We start from the raw sequence: 17890 nt of genomic DNA, 5'->3' as shown, positions 1-17890 counted from the left end.
AACACAATGAATCTGGTTCTTAAATAGTCCTTTGGAAAGCCTCATGGAATTACCTCACTTTCAGGGTCTACATTGTTGCAGTTTGGGAACAGAATGTTTATCTGAGGGAAAGGGAAAACAAATCAAAGCTACATTTGAGAATGTTTAATCAGAATGGTTTGGCTCCTACAACTTCAAGGACTTCCAGGCTGAAGAAACTACATCGAAAATTACAAAATTCAAACAAGAGCAGTTTTATGAGAAGGAATGAGCTAACTTCTATCTTATGTATGAAGAATGTCAGCATCATCTGCTGTCTTAGTATGCTCAAATTTGCACGTAGACCATTTGCTTTAATTACCAATAGAGACCTTGTAAATATAGAGGTTCAGTACAATTTAGCTATTCTAGTACACTGCTTCATCCCTCATCTCCTGTACTTTTGCACTTACTATTCTCCATCCTTTCAATACCTTTCTTCTTCATCTCCACTTCATAGAATCCTTGATTTCCATTAAGAATTAACTTGAGATTTATATTAAACTTCCTGCTCTTTCCTCACCCCTAGCTACTAGTATCTTTCCCCCTATGTTGTAAAATTTTCTGGGATCTGTTTGTGTTTTGTATATATTTCTACGTTTCTATGTCATGTCCTTAATTGAGACCAGCTCAAGGGTTAGAATGTAAGCTTCTGGAGGGCAGGGAGTAATTCCTTTTATATTCCAGGGGTCCTCAAACTTTTTAAATAGGGGGCCAGTTCACTGTCCCTCAGATTGTTGGAGGGATGGACTACAGTAAAAACAAAACTTTGTTTTGTGGGCCTTTAAATAAAGAAACTTCATAGCCCTGGGTGAGGGGGATAATCATCCTCAGCTGCCGCATCTGGTCCACGGCCGTAGTTTGAGGACCCTTGTATGCTAACTTGGTAGATACCAAACAAATGTCTAATGAGTGATCATAGATAAAGACCCTGAAGTCCAAAGAAGGACATTTACTTGATAAAGTTCATGGCATTTAGGCAGAAGTTGGAGGTAGGTCAGATTATTTCTAAAGCCATATATTCTGTTCTTATTGATTCTTTTGAGTATCAGCTTCTCTTCTCCAATCCCTAGCACACACAACTTCCTAACCTTGGCCCCTAGCTGCTCAGAGCTCTTTTTCTTGTCTACTCTTTCTGGTAATACCACAATCTAAAGCCTCTCCATTCTTCTAGTTCTTTTTCTTTTTCCATCAAAATTTACCACTCTGGACCACATTTCCTTGGTTCCTACAAAATGAATCTATGTAATCCTTCAGGGTTGGTTTTTTCCACTTCCAGATTGTAAATTTTTTAAAGTATTTTATTTTTCCCAATTACAGGTAAAAACATTTTTAAATATTTGTTTTAAAAACTTTGAGGTCCAGGTACATGCATAGTCACTCAAAACATTTCCATAATAATCATGTTGTAAAAAAGAATATAGATTAGCCCGAAAATTTTTTCAAGAAAAATAAAGAAAATATAAAAAGTATGTTTCTATCTGTATTCAGACATCATCAATTTTTTTGGGGGGAAGGGGTTGGATAGCATTTTTTTAAATCATTAAGACCTTCAAAGTTGTCCTGGATTATTGTATTGCTGAGAATACTTATATTATTCATAGATGAGCATCTTAGAATATTGCTGAACACAGTACATTTCATTTTGCATTAACTCATGGAAGTCTTTCCAGGTTTTTTCTGAGAGTGTCTTGCTCAGCATTTCTTATAGCACAATAGTATCCAGTTATAATCACATATCACAGTTTATTTAGTCATTCCCCTATTGATGGACATCCCCTCAATTTTCGATTTTTTGCCCCCAGAAAAGAGCTACTTAAAAAAAAAAATTATGTGTGTTGGTGGAATTGTGAATGCATCCATCCATTCTGGAGAGCAATTTAGAACTAGGCTCAAAAAGTTATCAAACTGTGCATACCCTTTGACCCAGCACTGTTACTACTGGGCTTATATCCCAAAGAAATCTTAAAGAAGGGAAAGGGGCCTATATGTGCCAAAATGTTTGTTGCAGCCCTGTTTGTAGTGGCCAGAAACTGGAAACTGAGTGGATGCCCATCAATTGGAGAATGGCTGAATAAATTGTGGTATATGAATAATATGGAATATTATTGTTCGACAAGAAATGACCAACATGATGATTTCAGAGAGGCCTGGAGAGACTTGCATGACTCAGCATGATGCTGAGGGAAGTGAGCAGGACCAGAAGATCATTATACATTATACAAGATACATTATACATACATTATACATATACAACAATACTATATGATGATCAATTCTGATGGACGTGGCCTTTTCCAGCAATGAGATGAACCAAATCAGCTCCAATAGAGCAGTAATGAACTGAACCAGTACACCCAGGGAAAGAATTCTGGGAGATGACTATGAACCACTACATAGAATTCCCAATCCCTCTATTTTTGTCCACCTACACTTTTGATTTCCTTCACAGGCTAATTGTTCACTATTTCAAAGTCCAACTCTTTTTATACAGCAAATTAACTGTTTGGACATGTATACTTATATTTTATTTAACTTATACTTTAACATATCTAACATGTATTGGTCAACCTGCTATCTGGGAGAGGGGGTGGGGGGAAGGAGGGAAAAAAGTTGGAACAAAAGGATTTGCAACTATCAATGCTGAAAAATTACCCATGCATATATCTTGTAAATAAAAAGCTATAATAAAAAAAAAATTGTGTGTGTGTGTGTGTGTGTGTGTGTGTGTGTGTGTGTGTGTATACTTTTCTTTTTTTTTTTATCCTTTTGGAATACACATCTAGTAGTAGTATTGCTAAGTCAGAAGGTAAGCATGGTTTTATAGGCCTTTGGGCATAGTTCCAAATTGCTCTACAAAGTGGTTGAATGATTTCACAACTCCGCCAACAATGCATTGCCTCATTTTCCCCACATTCCCTCCAACATTTGCCTCTTTTTTCTCTGCCCTATTAGCCAATCTAATATATTAATTTGCATTTTTCCAATCAATAATGAATTATAGCTTTTTTATAGGCTATAGGCAGCTATGATTACTTCATCTGAAAACTATTCTTAATTTTTGATCATTTGTCAATTTGTTAATGGCCTTTGTTTTTATAAATTTGGCTCAGTTCTCTATGTGTTTGAGAAATGAGGTCTTTATCAGAAAAACTTGATTCACAGATAGTAGATTTTAAAAAAATTAATAGAAGTTTGCAATGGCTTAAGCCAAAGGAAGACACAAGGTGAGAATTTTAGGACAGAGAAGGACATATTGGAGAACTATTTAGTGCTTCTTAATTTACTGCATCAAATTTTTTTTGAGTATTGTCGGTATTTTAGACCACCAATGACTACTAGTACATATCACTTTTTTTTGCTTTAAAAAAGTAAACATTGATTTTTACATTCATTTATAATCTGTCCCTCCCATTTCTTCCCCACCCCCTAAATAAAATCCTGAACACAAATATCTGTAGTCCACAAAGAAATACTTACATTGTTCGTGATTCAAAATGGAAGTCTTTCTTTGCATTTCAAACTTCTCTATCAAGAGGTGACTATGTTTCATATACACTCTCTTAGATTCATAATTTATCTCCGAATTTTTCATCATTAATTACATCACAATTAATGTATAAATCACTCTTCTCTTTCTGCTCATCTCTCTACAGAGAAGTCTTCTCTATTTCTTCTGAAAATGTCCATTTCATTCAAATGCAATAATATTTCATAACATTCCTCTATCATAACTTATTCCATTTACCAATTGGAACTAACTTCCAATTTTTGATTATTACAAAAAGAATTCCTCTAAAAATTAGTGCATATTATTCCTTTCCTTTTTATTTTACCTCTTTGGGTCATAAGGCTATCAATGTTATAGCTAGATCAAAAAGTATACACAGTTTAATAACTTTGAGCATATAATTCCAGATCCTTTCCAGAATGTCTGTACCAATTTACAACTCCATCAGACATGTATCATTGTGACTATTTTTCCACATCCTCGCCAATATTTCTCATTTTTCTTTTTTGTCATCTTTATCAGTCTGTGAGCTAAAAACTGAAGGTTGTTCTAATTGAAAATTTTCTAATTATTAGTGTATAAAATCAAATTACAGGATTGCAAAGAAAATAAATCATTTTGAAATTCAATTATTGATATTAAATAACAATAACATATGTTCACAGAGTCCAAGTCAAGGATACCTGTTTTAGAAGTCATGTTTATACATTTAAGTCATCTCAGAGGGAAGCTCTTGGTTCATTTCAGCTTATTCACATCACACCACTACTTTGATCAACATTTCAAGGGCACCTGCTCCACTGATGCAAATTGTGACTCTTCTATATCTTATTCAGTGAATAATTTTTATGATTTTCTGTGGCAGAAAAAAATTTTCTTATCTTCCAATGCACTTGATTATGAACCTTTTCATCCTCCTCCAGGCTGGTCCTTGGCCCACAGTCACCAGACTTGTTTTCAAAGCCTTCTTAGCTCAGAAGGATTTGTCAGAGCCTGTGTTTCCTGAGTAGAACTGCAAAGATGTCAGGATCATCTCCATGCTCCAAGGTGTTAAAGGTGATCTTTAATGGAGGCACTCCATGGCAAGGAGTCAAGGACACTTGTCCCACTGCTCTTGTACCTGAACTTGATAACGAATGACTCCAGCCCAGACATAACTCATCTAGGCCAACTAAACCCATTAAGCAACAGAAAGAATATTCTAGAGGGTGAAATTTCTAGTAAAACTTGTGACTAATGAGAAAGACTAGGGATTCTGCCCCTTTCCTTCCCCCAATAAGATACTTGATACTAGTTTTATAGGGTTAAGGTGAAATGAACTTAAACTTGAAAAGTTAAGTAGAACCAAAGAGAAAGGGAAGGGAAGCAGAGGGGGCAAAAGGAGAGGCAGCCATTGGAAGGGGAAAGATTAAACCTTTGGAAAAGTGGATGAGCCATACACTATGTGTAAATGAAAAGAATGTTTTAAGATCAGTTTTAGGAAATAAATGTGATTTCTACCATCCAGGAAAAAGGAAGGAAGGGAGTGAAATTGGAGCAGAGGAAAGAAAAAGAATGGGAATATAAAAAGGTGAGAGGCAACTAAGAGAGAGATAAATATGTCCAAATCTTTGCCATCACTTGGCAAATGAGGGTTTGGGTTTGCTTCCCAGAGGCTCCTTGGTTTCTCTAATGGTTCAAAATTTCAGACCATAATTTGGTCAAGCTACAATAACAATAATAATAATTTTTATACAACACTTTAGAATGATTATCTCATTTGAACCTGACAACAGTCAGGGGAGGTAATTGCTACTATTGTTCCCATTTTACAGATAAGGACAATGATGCAAACTGAAGTGAAGTGATTTGCCCAGGATCATCCAGCTAATAAGTATCCCAGACAAGATTCAAAGTCATGTCTTCGTGACACCGAGTCCAGGTTTTAGCTACCACACTACCCAACTCCAGGTAAACAACAACCAGAACTGTGGTCCCACAATCAGATCACAGCAGACTTTCCTACTCATTCATACTTTGGTACACTGTACAATATACTTGGATTCTCCAATCTGAATTTAGTTTAAACTCAAGACTCCCAGAGGTAGAGAACTTGAATGTTTCAAGAAACCTCAAGAATCACAAAGTATAAGTCAGAACAATGAGAATTCTAGCTCCAAATATCATTTGGGAATTGTGTATGTGATGAAGCAACTCTGTTTATGGTGGCAAAAGAACAAAGACCATTTTTCTGTCTTTTTGGCAAAGAGAAATGAATTGTTTCTTAATTTACTCTGTTGAGTTTTACAATTATTCACCTTTCTAAATTAACTAGAAGTCCATGCCCTCAGCCATTCCAGAGGGTGCATAGAATGTTTCTCTCTTCTTTCTGAAAAATAAGGTTGAATTTCTTTCTTTATGCATGACTCATTCTTGATTTCCTTCCACCTCTGGTCTATGTTGTCCAATTGATCCAGTTCTTCGGATTCAGGGCCACAATAAGCAATCTGTTTTTTTGTTTTGTTTTGTGGACTGTGGTGTTTTTCTTCTTTAAAATATAATGGTTGTCTCTGGGAGCAGGTTTCTTGGGGAGGTTTTCTGGAGGCAGATTTAGTTTCAGTTAAAAGTAATAATCACCCCAAATGCAGCCAGGTGTTAAAAGTTCTGATCTTTTATTGCTTCCTCCAAAATAGCCCGGTTAGTTTTTCTTAGAGGCCTATCTTTTTGCTTGGTTCTAAGAGCTCCCTCCGAATGTCTCCAAATCCAAAAGTTTGTCTTTCAGCTCCAGCCAGCCAAGTGGAAAATGGAATGAATCTCTCTTGCCTCTGAGAGAGGGCTTGTGGGCTTCCCAGAGTGCTCCTCTCCAACCCCTAGCAATGTTCTGAAGTAAAACCTCTGACTGGCTCCCTGAAGCTCTATTTATGCTCCTTCTCCAAGATTGGGATTGTGGGATACGAGAGAGTGGGGTTATGGGTTTCCTCCCAGAGTGCTCTCTGGCCCTAAGAGCTTCAAGGGAGGTGTGAATTCAGATATCTTATACTAAACCCTGAAATCTCCCAAACGTGTGAACTCCAATGAGTACTTAAATATATTAGTGAGCTAGAGGATTTGCTAAGTACCATGCTAAATTAACACTTTGTAAGGATTCCAACAGTGGACATCAGTGTCTCCAAGTCTTTCTAAAGAATGGGACCATCCAGAGGGAGCCCAGTGAATTGAATACCACAAGCTCATCTATGCAACTATGACTGCCAGATTTTGGTTCTATATTATCATCCTTCCAGTTAAGTGTGGGATTTCAATGAAGAGCAGAATGATCACATATACCTCTAAACCTACTCTAGGGCCTCTTAGTAGCTTATAGACAGCTGGTGGAATTCTCCCTGGGGCATCCATACAAGGAGCCATATATTAACACCTTGATGACCCTCTAGGTCCCAATATTGCTCTAGTTCTGGTAAGCAAAACCACATTTTACTGAGACCCAAGTGATTTCCTCTCCCCAGACCATAGATCAATTACAAATGGCCCCCCAATATTAGGGTCTATGGGGTTTTATACAAGAAAAAAAAAAGCTGGAAACTTGAACAAATGCATAAGCCTAGGATGAGCAGACTCCAGGAACCTTTGAATATCCACAATCATTAGCAGGACAAAGAAGGGTAAACCTGTGGAGTCAGTAATGTCGTTTACACATTCTTTCATCAGTAATTATGACTCTAGGTTCTTATTCCTCTTCCTTATTTTGGGAGAAGGGATCTAGTTAGACCAGCATTTGTCAACATATTTTCATTGTGTGAGGAAAATAAACCACCTATTAATATATAGCTCAAAAACTGACGTGATCATGTTTCATATATATTGGATTACTTGTTATCTAAGGAAGAGAAGGGGAAAAGAAGGAGAAAAAAATTGGAACTTAAGGTTTTGCAAGGGTGAACCTGGAAAGTAATTATACATGTTTTTTTCTTTTTAAATTAGTATTAATTAAATTAGCTTTTTATTTTCAAAATATATGCAAAAATAGTTTTCAACATTTATCCCTGCAAAACCTCATGCTCCAAACTTTGCTTCTTCCCATCCCCTGCCCCCCACAGAGAGCAAGCATCCAATATATGCTAAACATGTGCAATTCTTCTACATATATCCTCACACCTATCACCCTGCTCAAGAAAAATCAGTCTATCTCTTCTTTCCTATCAGTTATCATCATTCCCATTCTCTCTAAGTGGTGATGCTCTTCCTTCTGATTGTCTTTTGTCTAATATATATGCATGTTTTGAAAATAAAAAAACTTTAGGGACAGCTAGGTGGTGCAGTGGATAGAACACCAGTCCTGAAGTCAGGAGGACCTGAGTTCAAATCTGACCTTAGACACTTAATACTTCCCAAGTGGCAAGTCACTTACCCCAATTGCCTCAGCAAAAAAGGAAAAAAAGAAAAGAAAAGAAAAAGCTTTATTTTAAAAAAAATTGAAGTGATCCTGTGAAACTCCTCTCCTGGCTGCTTCTTGAAGAGGACATTCTATTTCCCTGGGATGCCCTTCCCATTTATCTCCACCTCCTGGTTTCCCTGACTTAAACTATCCTTCTATAGGATGCCTTTCCTAAACCCTCTTAATTCTAGTGCCTTCATTCTGTAGAGTCTTTTTCAATTATTCTATATACAGCTTGTTTGCAGGAAGTTGTACGCATGTTGTTCCATTCAACTGTGTGCTCTCTGAGGGCAGAAAATATCTTTGACTTTTGTCAATTAGCACATCATGGACTGAGAACTGGATTAGCAGGGCCACATCTTCTCATGTGCACAATATTTACTGTATTGTCATTAGCCCTGAACTCTAAGCTTTCCTGTATCTGGGCTCACTCAACCGCAGCCTCTCAGATATAGAATGCACTGGTACCACATACACTTAAGCAGGTTCCTGGCAGGTAGCTGGTCATCCTGCCATTGTTACTGATATACAGCCTATCACCTCTAGCAGAATGTGGACAGTGCATTTCTTTCTTTCTTTCTTTATTTTTTTAATTTTAATTTTATTAAAGATTTTTATTTACAACACCCTCTGTTCCAACTTTTCCCCTCCTTCCCTCCACCTCTTCCCCTAGCTGGCAGGTAGTCCCATACATGTTAAATATGTTAAAATACATATTAAATCCAATATATGTATACACATTTACATAGTTATCTTCCTGCACGAAAAAAATCGGATCAAGAAGGAAGAAAGAGAAAAACAGAGAAAGAAAACAAAATGCAAACAAACAACAACAGAGAGACTGAGAATGTTATGCTGTGGTTCACCCTCAGTCCCCACAGCCTCTCTCTGGGTGTAGATGGCTCTCTTCATCACTGAACAATTGGAACTGGTTTGAATCCTCTCATTGTTGTAGAGAATACGTGGACAGCATGTTTCATCATGAGTCTTCTGGAACTGTAGTTGGTCGCTGATTTGTTTAGAGTTCCCGAGTCTTTCAGAGTTTCTTTTTATAATGTTGTTTTTGTTGTACTCGCTGTTTTCCTGGTTCTGCTTTCTTCACTGAATTAATCCATAAGAGCTTTCCTGGATTTCTCTCAACCATTCTCAGCATCATTTCTTTCATCACAAAAATATTTCATCAAATTCATAAACCAGAACCTGTTCAGCCATTTCTCAGTTCATGGGCACCTCCTCATTGTTTGCTGATACCCACAAAAAGAACTGGTTTCCCCATTTTTGCTCACATGGCCCCTTTCTTCTGAGGGAGACCAGGCGAAGCTTTCTTAAAGAGTCTATGAGACGAGTAGGTCAGACTAGTCATGCATCCCTATTCTCAAAGATCTGCGGAGCCAGGAGATCAGCTCTGGGCCCAGGTTGTAGGAAGTTACATGATCTCTAGGCCTAGAGGTCTCTAAATGCCAGATCCTAGGTCAGCTTCAGGAAGTGATGTGACCCACAGGAAGCAGACAACATTGGTGACCACTGATCAATGATGGTTACTTATTTTTAGTTCATCCAATGAAAAGCCTTGGGTCTTCTGCTATTTAACCAGTTTGGTATTTCCTGCTTGCCAGGTGGGGCCCATCTTGGGAGCCGGGATGCCTCCCTGGTGTGCTGGACCCCTCCCTGCAGGGACTAAACAAATGCTCTCTCTTTGTATCTGAAGATTTCTCTGGTTAGTTAATTTGGGGAGGGGGGATCTAGCAGTAGTCTCCCTGGGTGAAAGGGTGTGCACAATTGGATAGGGGGCATAGCTCCAAACTGGCTTCCAGAACTGGTTCACATCACAGTTCCACTAAGAATGCTTTTTGTTCCTGTTTGCTCAAAGCTCTCCAACATTGGTCATTTTCCTACTTTGTCCAATCTTTCTAATCTGATGGGTATGAGGTGCAACCTCAGAGTTGCTTTCACTTGCATTTTTCCTGATTATTAGTGATTTAAAGCATTTTTCATCTGCTGAGAGGTTGGGTTTATTTCTATAATAATTTCCTATTTATATACTTTGATCATTTATCATATAATGAATGATTCTTATTATGAATATGAATCAATTTCCTTCATATTTTATCTGAGAAACTTGCTGAAAAGGTATTTCCCCCCATCCTTCTTCTTTTTTAATTTTAACTGCACTTGTTTTTGAAGGTGTAAAAACATTCCAATTTTATATAATTTAAGTTGACCATTTTATCTCTTTATCAGTGAACCTCTTTATCTCTTGTTTAATCATGCAATAATCTGATAGATAATTCCTTCTGTGTTCTTCTCATTTATTTATGCTATCACCCTTTATGTCCAAATCAGATAGCCATTTGGAGCTGCTCTTGGTATAGGGTGTGAGATACTAATCTATACTTAGTTTCATCCAGTTTTTCTTGAACAATGAATTCTTAGCTTGGAGAGAAGTAATTCATTTGGGCCCTACTCTATTCTGATTAATCAATATGATAGAATCATATATAAGGCCCTAGAGCTTGAGCTGCAGATGCTAAGTTCACTTGTTCAGGAAGTTGACTAAAGGCCCTTAGCTCTTGTTTTGCCTTGTGATCATGACCAAGCCCAGCATGGCAGGGATGGCAATGTGTGGGATGAGGTGCTAGATCCCCTTACTCAAACTGACTACTCAGAGGCATCTTCAGATACAAACAGGAAGCATTTATTTGACCCAAGCACACCAACTCAGCAAACTCAGAGCCTCTGAGCTCCAATCTTCCAGCATGATGTGTGGCCCCAAGCCAGAAACAGTGAATTGATTAAATAGCAAAAGACTTGGGTTCATTGGATGGATTGAAAAGGAAATAACCACTGGCCAAGGGTCAGCAATGCTGTCTACTTCCTGTGGGTCCCGCAACTTCCTGAAGCTTAGATCTAGGGTCTGAGCTCTCCTATCCAACAGCTCTCTGAGAAAAGGGATTACATGACTTCCTGATATTTAGGCCTAAAGTCTGACCTGCTCCATCTCATAGACTTTTTGAGAAATCTTCACTTGGTCCCATTCAACAACTACATGAAAAGTCTTCTCGAATCTTTTTGTATCTTTAGACCAATCACTTCTCCAATAACTGCAGATGACCACACTATTAGTACTTAGGTCACTGACTATGATAGCTTGTGCCGTTTCCTCCTGCCCAATTAAGGAGAAGCTTGTTCTTATGGGGAGATATTCCTTACTTCAAACAACTTGTGTCCGTCTTGATATATTGCTTATTTTTAGCTTGTGTAACACATTGTGTAAACACAATGGAATTATTCTGTATTTGGTATAATTATCCTGGAATGATTGGACTTCTAGTCCTATAAAAACAGGGCTATGGAAGGGGGAGTCATTTCACATCATGAGAAAAATCTGAGGTTTATTTCATTAGAGGGAACCATGGACCCTTTAATAAAGAGCCATTGGCTCAGAGTTCTGCCCCAGTGTCTTTTAATGTTGGTGGGATAATTTTAATTCCCACATCTCAATAGATGAGATTTCAGTTTATAAAAAAAAATATTTCTGCATATTGTGAATCTAGTCTGTTTGCTTGATCAATCCCTCAGGTCCAGAACTCTATCCATTGCTGCTCTCAATTGCGCCTGATGAAAACCTTCTGAAAGTGAAATGGACTTCTTGGGGAGATGGTGGATATTGGGATATCGAACAGATTGTGCTGATAATATTTTAGTGGGGAATCCTTTTGAAAATGTACTTTACAATAGAGATGTCCTGGAGTACCTTTTTCTTTTGTGATTTTCTTATTTTTGTTAAAATTTTACTTAGGAAGATAATTCTGGGGAGATAGAGAGATAGAAAAATAGACATCTGTCTCTCTCTTTATATAAAACTATCTATATGTATGTTTGTGTGTGTTTAGAATAGACTATATCCTGAAAATCATGAATGGAGTCTTATTATATTTTAATATTTATTTATTCTTAATATTCTTTCAAAGAGACAGAGTTCCTGGGTAATAGCTTGTAAACAATAAATTGACGGCCAGTGTTTTTTCCCAGTAACCAAAGATGCCCAAGGAGACTTTGGAATCACCTTCTCACAGAGAGTTTCCCTGACAAGTGAAACAAAACTCTGATTGGTAGAAATTTAATAATTGGAGAGTCTAAAAGTTTTCAGCTCTTACTGTTGAGAATCATCAATCATGAGACTTAGCAGCCTCCTGGCATTTGGGCAAGGGAAGTCATTTTTTGGCAGATCTCTCTGGTTACTTTTCTCCTTCTTGAACTGGGATGCCCTAAGCTCTAATGAAGAGGATGAAACCAGTTCCTGCTCTCAAGGAGTCCACAATCCAGTAGAGTAGGTGACATATAACAACTACGTACAAATAAGATGCAGGGATCCTCAAACGTTTTAAATAGGGGGCCAGTTCACTGTCCCTCAGACTGTTGGAGGGCCAGACTATAGTAAAAACAAAAACTATGTTTTGTGAGCTTTTAAATAAAGAAACTTCATAGCCCTGGGTGAGGGGGATAAACATCCTCAGCTGCCGCATCTGGCCCACAGGCCGTAGTTTGAGGACACCTGACAGGAAAAACTGAGGCAGTCTCAGAGAGAAGGTTCTTGCATGAAGGTGAATCAGGAAAAAAAATCTTTCTGAAAGTAGGATGTTAGCAGGGACTTGAAGGCAGCCAAAGGATGTTGGGAGATAGAGATGAAGAAGGGGAGTGGTCTAAGTATGGGAGAGAGCTTGGGCAAATATCCAAACAGGGGTTTGGGATTCTATTTACATTCTAAACAGAAATTAGATTATCTGGTTGGGTAGGTCCCACCCAGGTCCCAGCCCAAACCCAACCTAATTAATGAGATTATGCCTTGGAGGCTAGGAGTAATCTCACAGCTCAGCTATGCCTTTTAGAGATTGATTTGACCTTTTCAGGAACTAGGTTTTAACAGAAATAAGAGGAAAGAGTGGGCCACAAATTAATAATTAATTACTAATATAATAGTATAAAAATTAACTTCTGTCAAAAAGTGAAGTGCTTAGCAAACCTTAAAGTGTTGTTTTTTTTTAATGAATTATTTATTTTGGAATTCAGCCTGCAGAGGAAGTTGGATCATAAAGCTGATAAGCTTCTTCCCTGAGCTTCCATCAAATAAATCAATTGTTCGAGACTCATAAGGAGTGAAACCTGAAAAATCAAGGTCTGGCTATTCCCCACCATGATAAAATCACAATGAAGGCATCATATTGCCTTGATGGGCATGAGATGGTGGAAGTGGTAGTGAGCATGGAGAACTATACAATGGATAGAGGAAGTTTTGTTATTGTCATGATCCTATTTGGAATTTTCTTGGCAAAGATAGTGAATTTGTTTGCTAATTCTTCTACAACTCATTTTATAGATAAGAAAGCTCAGGCAAAAGAAGTTAGGATAGATTCATACTCAGGTGTTCCTAATTCTAGGCCTGGTACTCTATTCCATATATGCACTGCACTGCCTAGTTCAAATCCTTCCTCAGCCACTTGTGATTTTGCTAAGTCATCGGGATCAGTTTTCTCATTGTCAAAATAGTGCACTATTATTATTCCATCTTCCAGGCTTGTCAGGATCAAATGCGATGTTGTATGGAAAATGCAATGTAAATAAAAAGAAATCTCAAGTCATTTTTACTCACTCTCCAACCACAATCAATGTTGCATGAATTTGCATGAATTTTCATTAATCACAACAGTATAGAGCTATCTTTGAAAGGAAAGCAACATATTTATTCATGAGCTAAGTGGTATGTTAAGTTTAGGCTTAGGGTCAGGAAGGTTAAGATTAGGGTTAGGGTTAGAGTTGGAGGGTTATGTAAAGAAGGTTTGATTACTTATTGCAGACTGAATACTCCTTCTTACAGTCAGTCCATGTTATGAAAGTTGCCATGTTATGGAAGGCTTTACAAGTCCAACAGAGGGTTTATATTTGATCCTGGAGATAGTGAGGAGACAGTAGTGTTGATTGAAGAGGGGTGTGATGTGGTCAACTTTGCATTTTGGAAAGATCAATTGAAAGCAGTTTGGATGATGATTTAGAGTGGAGAGTGATTTCTGGCAAGAAGACCAATCAGTAGGCTCCTATTATACTCCAGGAATGATGTGACAAGAGCTTAGACCAGGATGGTGGTAATGTATACAGAGAGGGGAGGGTATATTTAAGAGGTACTATGAAGATAGATGTAAGACTGGCAGTCAGGAGAGCAGCTAGTGATGGGCAAATAAACCTGAATACCCTCTGCCTAGAGATCTCCAAATGAAATAGTATAGAGGGAGAGAAGAGGGCAAAGGAGAGAGTCTTGGGATACATTCATAATTATTAGGTAAAAAGATCTAGCAAGAAACTGAGAAGGGTTGTCAAATAGAAGAGAGGTGTGTGTGTAGAGGGGCATTTGTTAAGCATCTTTTATGTGCTAGGCACTTTTTTACAATTTTTTTAAATTTTACAAATATGATCTCATTTGATGCTCACAACAATGCTGGGTGATAAGTATTATTATTGTCCCCATTTTACAGATGAAAAAATGGAAGACACAGAGATTAAGCCCAGAACCTTTCCTTGGCCACTTCTTCATATGAAAGAGATATGAAGGAGGAGATGGGGGGGAAGGTATCTCAGTGATGGGAGATGAGGAGCAAGGAAGAAAAGGGAGCTCTTGGTGACTAGCCTCAATCTTTTTAGTGACGATTGTGTCTGGTTCTCAGCTTAGAGAGTGAAGTTGCGGAGTCCTGAAGGGTTGGAGAAAGAAAGAAAAGATTACAAGAAAAGGTTTACTCTCAGTGAGTCAATTAGGAAGGTATGAAAGACTTGTCCTTGCCAGATTGAGAGACTAGTTGAGGTTATATGATATATATTTATAGTGATCCACTCAGCATGGCCTACTGGTTTTCTCCATCTTCCTTCAGCAGCATGTGGGAAGGACTAAAAACAGTGGCTGATGGGGGTTATCCAGGGTTGTGACTTGGGAAGACAAGATCAATAAAAGAAGAAAAGGGGGAAGACATTCAAGAGAAGAGGACGGAGTAGGGTCAAATTGCTTCATCAAGAAGAGAGAGAAAGTGTAGCCAGTGTAAGGGTGATCGACTGGTTTAAAAAAAATTGAAGGATAGAGAAATTTGAAGTCATGATGAAAATGAAGAGTATATCTTAGGTTTATAAGACAAAGGGAAAATTAGGAACAGTGTAGACTGTGATCAGGTAAAGAGATATGTTCATGAACATGGAAATAATACATTTGTGGGTGATAGTGAGAAAAATGTTGTGGACATCTCTTGAGTAGTCAAGATGGGGTGGAGTGAAGGAATAGGTTATGGGATATGAGTAAATTGAGGAATTGAGAAATTAGGGTGTTTGAGGAAGTTTCGATTTCTATGTCAAGTTCTTTAGTATGAAGGTAAGTATTAGGGAGGAGTGAAAGACTATGAACCTGCCATTGAACTCATTGATTAAGGAAGCAAGCAAGAAAAGAAGGAAGGATGGAAGGGGAGGAGGGAAAAAGGAAAGGAAGAATGGAAAGAAAAGGAGGGGAAGGAGGGAGGGAGGAAAGGGGAGTGATAAGGAGAAAAGAAAAAAAGAAAAGCAGGAAGGAATGAAAGAAAGAAGGAAAGAAGGAAGAAAGGAAAGAAGAAAAGAAAGAAGGGAGGGAAGAAAGGAAAAAGGAAAGAAAGAAGAGAGGAAGAGAGAAAGGAAGAATAATGCCAGAGATATCTGTTGAACACAAACACCATAATCTTGGTTGAGTGATAGATAGAGATTGTCTGAACTTCAAAGGAAGAGAAGTAAATTTGTGGTGGTGACAGAGAGAGCATCTGGAAGTGACCATGGAGAGTAAGGCATATTCATGAATGGTGTTGCAGCCAGTACAGGCAAGATGGCCTGGGAGGAAGTATCATCAGGAGAGAGCCAGCCCTCAGTGTGAAAAGATGGAGAAGGTGGGAAACTCTTTGTGCCTTTGCATTGGCTCCTCTCCCCAAGCCTACATTGCACTTCTTCCTCACCTTTGCCATTGAGTATGCTCACTTGCTTTGAACACACAGCTCTAGTACCACTATACAAATATGGACACTGAGGCAGCCGAATAATGGATCTGGTCAGAGTACAAACAAGCTCAAATCCTATTTCCGATTCTTACTCTCGACTCTTTTGCCTCATTTTCCTCATTTGTAAAATGAGAGGGCTCTATCAAATGACCTTTGGTGTCTCCTCCACCTCTAGAATGAGAATCTGATGATTCTGCATACATGTTGCCTCCCCTAATAGAATATAAGTTTTTCATCGTCATTTGCACAGAGTAACCTCTTAATCTTTATTGATCCAATAGTCTTGGGATGTAAAGTGCCATCCACATTCAGAGAGAGAACTATGGAAACTGATTATGGATCAAAACATAGTATTTTTATCTTTTTGGTGTTGGTGGTTGTTTGCTTGTTTTATTTCCCTTTTTTATGTGTGCATTTCCCCTTTTTGATCTGATATTTTTGCAGTGTGACAAATATCGAAATCTGTTTAGAAGAATTATACGTATTTAACATACATCAGATTGCTTGCTGTCTTGTGGAAGGAGAAGGGAAGAGAGAGAAAAACTTGGAATACAAAGTTTTGCAAAGGTGAATATTGAAAACTATCTTAGCATATATTTGGAAAAATAAAATACTATTAAATTTGAAAAAATAAATATTGATTGAGGGGGTGTTGATTTCTTCTTTCTCCCATCTCAACTCCAGTACCATAGGTACAAGCAAAGCTGCTTTACGGTTATATAGGTAATTAATATTATAGAAACATTAATTCAAATTACACTTCTCAATGCACGCAATCAAACTATTAGTCACAGTGTAAAAAAAAAAATGAATTTTAGAGGTTCCAATAGGCTTCTTTCCAACTGGTTCCCTCTCCACCCAGCTAGAGACTGTACATTTCCAGCCAGGGTGATTGGTACAGCTCCAAAAGCTTCATCAACCAGTTGCCACCGCCTTCTAGTCAGCATGAATTTGCTTCTTAAGTTTAAAGTGTGAGAAATGCAAGAAGCAGCTCTGATCATGACATAGGAACAAACTGATGTCTGGGGTCTCAGGTAAGTTTTTGTACATAATTAAAGTAATTATAATTTGGTTGACAATTTGTTTTAAAACTACTGATAAAATTTTGATAGTATTTTTCTTGGATGATTTGTCTCTTATAGATGCTAATAAATAAATGGTGATTAACGTATTGTACTATAAATATCTCATTATTGAGAAAAAAAATTTTTAAAAAGACTTGCTCAAAACAATTACAAATTGAAGTCTTAAAACAAAATGGAATTAATTATATATGTCGTTATTTTATTATTAAATATCATCAAATTATTTTATCTTATTATCATGAAATCATCAATTATACTGAACTAACAAATCCTTTTATTTTATTAAGATTTAGAAACATTATTCTCACTTCAGTCTTTATGTTTGCAGAAATCCATTCCCTCTTATGTGAAAACCATGATCAAGTTTATGAATTTCTGGCCAAGGTTGATTTACCAAGAGTATTAAGACAGCAGCTTTTCAGGATGATTTTGACTTGGGGAAACTGTAAAAAGCTGCTGTAAAGCTATTTCTTTTCCCAGAGCTGTTGAATATCCTGATTTCTCTTGTTCTGATTTGAAGTTTGGTACAGATGAACAACTTGACTTTAAGCCCTGTCCTATCAAGTCCCAAATTTGACTTTGGGTCATTGACGCTCAATTTAGGGAATCAGTTTATTACCAATACAGAGACAATAGATAAAACAAGCTATCAGACAGGAAACATTGGGAATAACATTTTTTTGGTAAGTTCAGTTGATATTTTGATTTTAAGTTGCAAACATTTCCAGATTGCCCTCACTCTATTAGTTTACTTGTAATACAATAAAACAATTAAGCAAAACTAACAATAGTGACTTCATCTAAAAGTACA

Source organism: Antechinus flavipes, chromosome 2 (assembly GCF_016432865.1).
Source record: "Antechinus flavipes isolate AdamAnt ecotype Samford, QLD, Australia chromosome 2, AdamAnt_v2, whole genome shotgun sequence".
In the NCBI taxonomy this organism is placed as follows: domain Eukaryota; kingdom Metazoa; phylum Chordata; class Mammalia; order Dasyuromorphia; family Dasyuridae; genus Antechinus; species Antechinus flavipes.
Note: the sequence above shows the minus strand (reverse complement) of the source record.